We start from the raw sequence: 10,116 nt of genomic DNA on the forward strand, positions 1-10,116 counted from the left end.
GCTGCTGCTGATTCATTCAAAATGCACTCATGAAAACATGTCCGCATATAAATGAGGCAAGCACAAAGAGAACAAAACCCAACAGAAACCCTTCTAACTTTGGAAAACCAGGACACGGGGCATACCTCAGCCATCCCATCCTTACATTATTCCCATGTTTGAGAAGTTACCTCCCACCTGCAGCAGGATTTGTGACATGGAAACTAGTCTGAGACCATATTCCAGTCCATTAGGTGACAAGTACGAGAGATTTAGAGAAGGTTCAGTGACTTCCTACAACACTGAGACTGAGACATCCCAGAGCAAGTGCAGCCTAGTGGAATGTGTTTTTGGGTAGATAGGACATGAGGGAAATAGATGGAGGGATTAGAAGAATCGAAGGGATGGGATGAAAAGGGTCAAGGGGATGGGATGAAAATGGTTTAGGGGATGGGATTAAAATGGTTGAGGGGATGGGATAAAATGGTTGAGCGGATGGGATGAAAATGGTTTAGGGGATGGGATGAAAATGGTTGAGGGGATGGGATAAAAATGGTTGAGGGGATGGGATGAAAATGGCTGAGGAGATGGGGTGAAAATGGTTTAGGGGATGGGATACAAAGAATTGAAGGAAAGACATGAAGCAGGTGGAATGTGTGGCTCCGGATCCTTGCCCAAATGCTTCATGTAATGAAAGACTGAAGAAGAAGAGTAGAAAAGAGAAGGATGTGGAGGGTGGAGATTGGGAACTGAGGTGAACAGAGAGAGATGGAGGGTTAGGACACACCTTTATAGATAAAGTATGGGAAATAGAATGATATGGAGTGTGGTCTTGTTCCTAAACCTTAACCATCATTGACACAATGAAAGCTTTGAGTTTATTACAAAGGTTTTGCTGTGAGCAACCTACGTTATCAAATAACACACACACAGAAAAAAAATGTTGCTCTGCAGTCTCAGTTGGACCTCACGCAGCTTTGTTCATCATGTTGGATGAAGATTGGATGAAGCGGTTTCAGATCGTGGGCCCGTTTACAAATTCACCTCCACCTCCTTCACTGCTTCCATAATTACACAAGCCCACACACACTGTCAGCAGTTGTACACAGAAGGATGGAAAGATCAATTAATGTGTGCATTGAATCAAGCTTCATGCAAAGGCAGTATATTCAAAATATGACCTACACGGAGAGCCGAGCTGTTTCTGTAAACACCGAACTCCTTAAAACTACACTCTATTTAGCGTATGTTAATGCACAGGTCTTGTAATTAATGTGTTTCAGTTGCACGTGACCTCACTGTGGCACGGTGCTAACTGGGGACGTGTTTCTCTGCGAGGGGTAAAATAATACGCTGACACTCAGATATAACCTCTCTCCCCACTCACTGTCATGAATAATCAGATTACTATATGAAATAAATGAATATGCATCAGATCTAGGATGGATGCTGGAGATTTGTACAGTGCAAACAACAGTACTGTCATAGGGGCCAACAGATACGTCTTCATGTGTCCGGACAAATTAAGCCTGTGTGTCGTTTTAATAAGCTAAACAAATATTAGCCCCTTCATCATGTTTGCAGATGATACCACAGTGATTGGTCTCATCAGCAACAACGATAAGACAGCCGTCAAGGAAGGGGTACTGCTACTTTACACCAACAAAACCAAGGATCTCATTGTGGACTTCAGATAGGAGAGAAGCATGCATGACCCTATCCACATCAATGGGATGGCTGAGACAGCACATATAGGAGGACCTGTCCTAGACCACCAACACCTCTGGTAAAGAAAACTCACCAGTGCCTCTTCTTCCTGAGGACACTGAAGAACCACCTGTCTTCAGCCATCCTGTTCAATGTATACCAATGTGTGATTAAGAGCATTCTCACCAACTGTGTCACAGTCTGGTATGGGAGCTTCCTACAACAAGCTCGCTGCATTCTGAGGGACTCCTCCCATCTGGCACATGGACTATTTTCCCTCCTGCACTTCTGGCAGGTGCTTCAGGGACCAGGAGACTGAGGAATAGCTTTTTCCCCAGAGCTGTGATCTTACTGAACTCAACCCTACGCTGAACCCTACATACCAATTCACTCACACCCCTCCACTCCTCATTCCCTCTCTTACTGTTACACCTTCACCACTACACTACTGGACTGTTCTGCACATGCACACTTTAAACAATCTGTTTGCACAGTATGTACCGAATGTTGCATTAGCTTATTAAGATTATTGTTTAATGCTCACTTTATCAGTAGTTTCACCTAATTCATCATCTGCCATTTAGTATAGAGTAAATTATACAGTATGTTCATAGTACCTCAATAAATCACTGTGTATATCTTGCATCACTCATCTGTACATATGGTTTCACCTGTACATAGGTTTCCATCTGTAAATATTGTCCATTATGCTATAAAAACAACATGTAACATACGCTTATATACTATTTATGCACTTACTGCTTATTGCACTTCTGGTTAGATGCCTGCAGTTTGTTGCCATGGACAATAAAGCTGAATCTAATCTAATCCAGTCTAATCTAAAAATATGTTTAAAAAAAAGTGAATTGCACCGTCAAAAGGAGAAAGCTCTACATACTGTTAGGCTAGTTATGACTGACCAGTCTGAATATAGTACAGCTTCATGACACATACAAGTTAGGGCCTGCCGATATTGGGTGATATCGGGCTGGTTATAAATTGTCCAGACCGTTCTGATATTATGGTGTTGCACTGCACTGCAACCTCATTGGATTCCTGGTTGTCTTGCACTAACATGTTTTCAAAATGTCCCTGGGAAATGTAGTGGGGCGAGAACATCTGAACTGATCTGGCCACACGAGTCAGGAACTTGGCTAAAGTCCATTCGTCGAATGCTTTGAATGTCCTTTATTTCGGATTTGCTGGATCTAAAACATGTGATGTACTGAATCAGATGATTGTGATGAGTCTTGTTTTTCATTAAAGCAGTTGCCTTAACCTCTAAAAGCGTCAGACTCAGTGGCAGCCCATCTGCTAGTCACTACACCGTATTCATCATGGGGCCAAGCTCATTACAAACAGTGCCAATATTTGTAGCTTCAGGAAAAAAATGTGTTTCCATCTGGTATTAGTACTGGAGTAAAAGCATGTATCGTGATGTCTGCTTAACCTGCTCTTAATTTACCCAAGCAATTTTTAGAGTTAGAAATGTATAGTCTTCCTTGACAAACTGACTGTTTTTTTTTCCATTTCATTATCTGCTACTACTCCCTAGTTTGATCTTTTCATCATTGGACGAGGTAGTTTTGGTTTTGTTATCAGGGAATTCAATAACGACAGAACATAGATAAGTACATTTAAGAAAAATGTTATCCATGGTACATCTTTCTTGGTGTGTATTTCTTTTTACTCTTTGTCCTAACCTTCCCTTCAACCCCGGCCAAAATGTGACAGGAAGGAAAATATGAGAATGTGTTTGCAAGAGACTAAACATTACATTGACTAACTGAAGAAAAGAGGATAATGTTCACTGCAAGAGGTAATCATCAGCCATGATGATTGGGTTTGACCGGCCTATAGTGTCAGCGGTTGATCACTATAACTATCTATTAGAGTTGTGATGTTCGCGAACGACCCGAACCTATTGACCGACTCTCTAAAACGAATGGTGGAAACCAAGTAGCAGTTTTGTGATATTCCTGTTTTCATGTGTTTCTGTGGACATGCTTTCAATATAATCCAGCAGAAAATAAAACACAATGCATTGTTGAGAGAGACGGCGGTAAACGTGTCCACAAATTAGGTGGCAAGAATACCACAAATCTCAAGTGGCACCTGAAGCCTCACCACTTGGCTATTTTTTTGAAGGTAAGTTACAAGAAGTCCTGTTAATTTATTGTAGACTAGAATGTTACTCAAGAATCTGCTCGTGATAAATTTCATAGCTCAAAGTTTTCCACACTCCTGGTGCAAATGGGCTGCTAATTTCAGATTAAAGTTTTAGCTTGGTTGCTAATGTCAATGCATTACTTTATGTGTGTGGACACTGTCATGTGTAAAACATTCAGGGATTTGTGGGCAATCAAATCAAATGAATCTGTTAAAACAGATGATGACATGCATAATAAATATATATACAAAGATGTGCATGTGTGTGTGTGTGTGTGTAAGAGTGGAACAATTGTATCCCATCTTTGTTTTTTCTTCATCCAGATCCCACAGATAAGAACTCCTAAAGAGAAACCTGGTCCAAAGAACGACAGGGCACAGTCGTCTGTCTCAGCAGCTTTCGCCGCAGGATCGAAATATAAGTCAGACTCGCTGGAACAACATGCCAAAGAACAGGTGATTGCTCTTTGGGCTGAACGTACTAGTCTATCTGTTTGCACAGTTGAGGATGAAGATTTCATCCTCATGATGGAGACCTTATTTACCTATGTTTGGAGCCGTATATAGGACCCCCTGTGCTGTACACAGACTGTAACTCGTGGTGAACATGATCCAGAAAGATGCAATCGACTGCTGGCCAAAGTTAGAGTGCTCTGCCGCAGCTGTGTCAACTAACTCTGGTCAAAGACTGCCCTACTAGATAGTCCGGCACATATCTGATGATATCACAGCCAGTCCAAATTAAGGACTCAGTATAGTTCATGTCATGGATGGGAGTGGGGGTGTGAGTGGCAGAGGCTGACTGTCAAACATTTAATCCTACCCTTCACTGAGCATACCCAGAGGGTCCAGACCGACCCATAGTCTTTATCCCTCATGTTGACGGCCCTTCTCGACCTGCAGGGTCATCTGTCTGCGTTCCCCCATGCCCAGGGTTGTTGCCTCAAGGACCTAGCTTCCCTGGCAAAGAAGATGAAGGCAAACATGGACAGCTCCTTTTTTGATTACACTGACTCACCCCTCGCTGCTGCTGCATGCGTCCTCGACTCGACAGTTGCACCTGAAGCACTTCTTGAAAACGATAACAAGAAAACTGAGGTGCTTCGGGAAAAGCAGAAGATTACATTGCTCGGGAGGAGGCTGAAGATGAGGAGCCAGAGGAGGGAGAAGAAGAATCCAAAGAGGGACCACGGAGAAAGTGACCCAGATTCAAATTCTTGTCAAAAGCAAGGCGGTCATCCAGGTCTAGCCTCTCAAAGCCCTTTGTCAAGGTGGAAATGAGAAAATTCAAGGAGCAGCTGTCACAGCCCACAAACAAAGAGACTGGCCTTGAATTTTGCCCTGCACAGGGAGATTCTGTTTATCCCAGCCTAAAACCTAAAATTGCCTTAGATCTTCTGGCCATGCCAGCATCTCAAGTATTTGCTGAGAGAGTCTTTAGCGTTACAGGTGACCTTAGTTGTGACTGTCGAAATAGAGCAAGAAAGTCATTTTAGAGAGAGGCGAGAAGGTGATGACAATTCTAAGGGCCCACAGCCCATTAGTGCCCACACACAGCCCATTGTAGAATCTATGGCTAAATTATTGTACATAAACTTACTAATGAATCCGAGCTAAAACAAAGCCATAAAGTCACACAATATTTTTATTTTAATCATTTTAGTAACCCGCTTGGTCACTTCTTAGAATTGGAGAGGAAGATCAATGTAGGTGATGGATGATGGAAAAACACAAATCTAAACACCAGGAGTAGGAGCAGTAAAGCAGAGACCCAGGACATCAGCCCTGATGTCCCGATGTGTTCAAATGTAGCCTTTAAAAATTTGTTATTGGTGGAACATTTGAATAGCCTAAATACAAAAAAGTAAAATAAAGTAAAAAGACAATTTAGAATTGTGGACAGTTTACACTCACTTTGGGTTTTAATATATATATATATTTTTTTTTTGCCTGACAAGGTAACAAGCTTGCCCTCTACCTGCCCGCGTACAATGGCAAAGTGAAGCTGTCTGTCTAGAGCAGACCTGGGTATTTTACGGCCCGCGGGCCGCATACGGCCCTTTGGGCATTCCCGACCGGCCCGCGGTACGTCAGTCATGAGCACAGATGAACTGTGCATGCAATACAACTGTGTTGCTTTTATTTTGAGCCATGATGTGTTATTTACGTCATGGCACTGTTAGCTCGTCAACAACAAAAAAAATAAGATTGAAACAGCTTCTTGCCATCTATTAACCCTCAAAGCCTGAACGGATCGTTGGCATCCGTCAAAGCGGCCGATTTTGAATTACCATAAGTCACAGTGGTTTGCGCTATTGACAGTATTCATTGAGTGAACACTGGTTAGTTTTGCTTTTGCCTGGAAGACCCTCGTGACATCTCAAGGGTATAACTAACTTTGTTTTTACCAACAAATTTCTCCAAACAAGTCTCTTGCTGGGGCTCCGCGACCGTTGCTCTCCAACCTGCAGCCGACAGCCGCGGTGCGTCATCATTACCGTAATGGCAGCATTTTTTTCTAGAAAGCGCAACTTGAATATTATCCATCGGGGATTATGGTAATTCAAATACAGCAAGCTTCTCTTTGTGGGCAGACGGACATTCAGTTCTTAAAGGGTTAAACATTTATTGAGATTTATTGAGATACAGAAAATAATTCATGTAGCTACATGATCCACCGAAGTTTTCCAAAGAGGACAAAGTTTCCAACATTCCAATGCGTTATATCCAAAACTACAGATGGATTGTGTTTCATTTTCCTCTTCAACCTACACCAAAACTCTATTTACAGAATATTCTCATGTTTCTGATTACCAGTAGCAGCTTATCAACATATATAATTTACTGCTTTTTACAATGGGAGAAAATTAATATTGAGCAGAATAACGTTCAAGTTGTCGTTTGGTTTGGCCCTCCAACACAGTTCAGATTTTTCATGCGGCCCCCTGTAGAAATTAATTGCCCAGCCCTGGTCTAGAGCTAAGGTACTGAGAAGCCCATTTAAATTTTCTGTATTCCAAGATTAGGTTCGCTCTTCAACACAAAACATGTTCCACAAAACATTATATTTAATGTTTACAAAGTTAAATATATAATGGAACAATAGCCATTATGCTCTGCTGCTCCTTTCAGTGCACCCAGAATTCCAAGCAACTGCTATTTTCACAACTTTTGTGTGTCACTTGTTTATGATGACATATGGCATCAATTCATGGGAAAAAAACAAATAGTCCCTTAGTCCAAAAGACTAAGACTAAATCTAAAATGGCTGCCAAAAACAACACTGAGCGCAAAAGGTAGATAAATCCTTTTATCTACCTGGAATCAATATTTCAGAATAATTAAAACTAAGATATCTCACCAATAGAATATAGTGGTGTAATGGTTGGATGTCGATGTTAGAGTGATTCTGATCCAAATCTTCCTCCCAGTGATAATTTCCTATATAAAATTAGTTGCCTGGAGGGCTGGCATCTTAAAAATAAATACATATCAAAATGATCCAGTCTTTTCAATGACTCTTTAGAAGGAACTGATCCACAAGACCAGGCTCCCATCTCTGCTACCTATGAGCTACCTGCTATCACCTGACCAGAGTTGTGGGCCTACCACTAAGCAATTTCCATTTGCTGATTAAAAAGCCACTCTTACTCTAAGAATACATTCCAAAGCTGTTTTCCCAGTCATGACACTTAAACTAAACTGTCTGCGGACATCCTCTTTCACCATGTCTACTAACTGCAGAGGCAGATCAGAACCCTCATGAATATTTTTTTATAGTACTCTGTCATTCGTGGATTAGGAGTAGTTATTTGTCTAACAAATAGGATAGAACTAGAGATGGGATTTACGGGTCTGTGAGGAGAGCAGTTTCGCAGCATTCAAAGAGCCGTTCAAAAGACTGGCTATTTATTCATGTTCAAGTTTTCAAGAAACCCATCCTATAGGCCTACTTTAAATGAAGCCTGGTCACTGCATACTGAGAAACTCACATGCGGAAAAAAAGAACGGTTCCCAACCGCAACTCGGTTCCCATCATTCGTTTTAAAGAGTCGGATCAATAGATACGGTTCGTTCACGAGGGTCACAACCCTCGATAGTACTCTATACCATATTGTCTTTCTGTCTCTTCCCACCTCTGCAAGCTTGAAATACAGTTCTCGCGTTGCACGCAGCCATCTTTACGTTGGCTGGTATAAATCTTTCGGTAAAATGCTGAGCCACTTGCTCACGGTAAAGGAAAGACCTCACACTTAATATGCAGGCCCATAAATAATCTCGGTTTCCTCTTATATGCGAGCTCAAGAGGCCAAGCTGGAGATGTGTCCCTAATGTGGGCACAGGCGGATGATGATAAAACTAAGACCCTCAACTCTGGTACACGTGAATATATTCATTACAGGGGAGCATTATTTTTGTATAATACACTTTATGTGCAGACGAGGATGGTGTGTAAAAAACAAAACATAAACCCACATTCTACTTGTGTTGTGTGTTTCTGGTAATAGTATAAAAAGTATAAACAGCCCATGTGGTCTTCCTTTGCTGATAGAAATACATTAGGTTGTCCAGAAAGACTGTAGTTGTTGTGGTTGTTCTCTTATTTAAAGTGAACTTAAGACCTGTGTTTATCCCACAAGTAATCAAACGATCAAAACTACTGATGCAACACAACAGTTTGTGAATAACTGTGGAGGACTATTGCATGGTGTGCGTATATCTGTGGGATACCATTACATAATGTGCATATATCTATGGGATACACTTGCATAGTGTGCATGGAGTAAGTTATTTATTCATTCATCACACACAGATGGTGGATCATCACCCCCCACATATACTTTCTGCTGACAACAATTGTACTGTGTGTCAATTGTTGTCTCAATTCAATTTTATCTGTGTGTACAACAACCAATGTATTTACAGATTAACCGAACTATCCTCAAAATGTGACTTTCGGAATGGGGTCCATGTCCCAATTTACGTGGAACAGAGAAAATGGAATAACTCCTCCTCCACACTAGGTGGCAATATGCATCTTTCGGGCAGGTTAATATGTAGCCTTTCCATTTGGCCTACTACATGACATAATAAACAACTGGAGTTGTTCATTTTAAACAACAACTAGATGGATAATAGTATAGCTTCTTTTTTAATCTTGTACTTAATGTGCGCACTACTTCTGGCGCAGATGGCGCTCTACCTTAGATGATTCTTCTACCGGCTCTGTTTATCTTCTGTGAGCGTCGGTCTTAGTTAGTTTTTTTCCAGGGTCATACACCAGCGCAGCAGTTGTAGAGCATGTGCACACGCGTTGTCTAGTTAAACTCCGATTAAGGTGTATACATGCCGAAAATAATTTCCAATCTGTGGTGACTTAGTCAGAGAAGGAGATAAGCAGAACTCTGATATTAGTCGGAATAATGCCTTTACATGCACTTACAGTTAGAGTCGGATTAAACATATTGAATATACATGGCTAATTATAATATATCAGCATAATGTTCCTATTAGTGTATTAGAATAATGTTCATTGATAATACATTTGTTTTTGAAAGTACTTCGGATTCCTTAAAGTCGACTACTATGTGATGACTGTAGTGATGAGTCGATGACACAGTAGAAAGTACAACGATGAAATGTTCTTGACCTGAATACATTTTAGAAAGAAGCTACTCTTCTGGGCTTTTCTACAAGGTAAGTGAAGCTTGAACATCAACACTACGAACACCTGTAAGTGACTCCCACTCGACTTTACAACAGAACTGAACATAAACACATGAGCTTATCGATACTGTGTGCTTCAGATATGTTTATAAATGGGTGCCATCAATAGTGTTTAGTACTTTAGGTTTGACCAATTGAAATTTAAGATATTTTTAAGACCATCGTGGTTTCAATTTAAATATGAAAATACGAAAAATAAGGAGAATCAGAGATCCAGAATTACTTCCAAAGTAACAAAACTTATTGTCATTCAGCTATCAACTCAAGACATCCCTGGGGTGGCCTTGAAATGAAATTTCTTTCAATAAACTCAGCCAGTCCAAACCTTGTTATGCACACGAAAGATTTCCCGCACGTCACTTGATGGCAATGAGGCAGCAGAATTGGTAGGGTCTGTGTTATGCACAGTTCGCACAGAGTTGGCTGCAACACCGTCTCTGGCTGAACTTGGACCTGGCAATGGCGAACAAAAGTAGGTGATAACGTGAGATTGTTGGAGACTTGTTGGAGACTTTTGAGGGCAAGGGTGTGTCT

Source organism: Mugil cephalus, chromosome 23 (genome assembly GCF_022458985.1).
Source record: "Mugil cephalus isolate CIBA_MC_2020 chromosome 23, CIBA_Mcephalus_1.1, whole genome shotgun sequence".
NCBI classification, from domain to species: domain Eukaryota; kingdom Metazoa; phylum Chordata; class Actinopteri; order Mugiliformes; family Mugilidae; genus Mugil; species Mugil cephalus.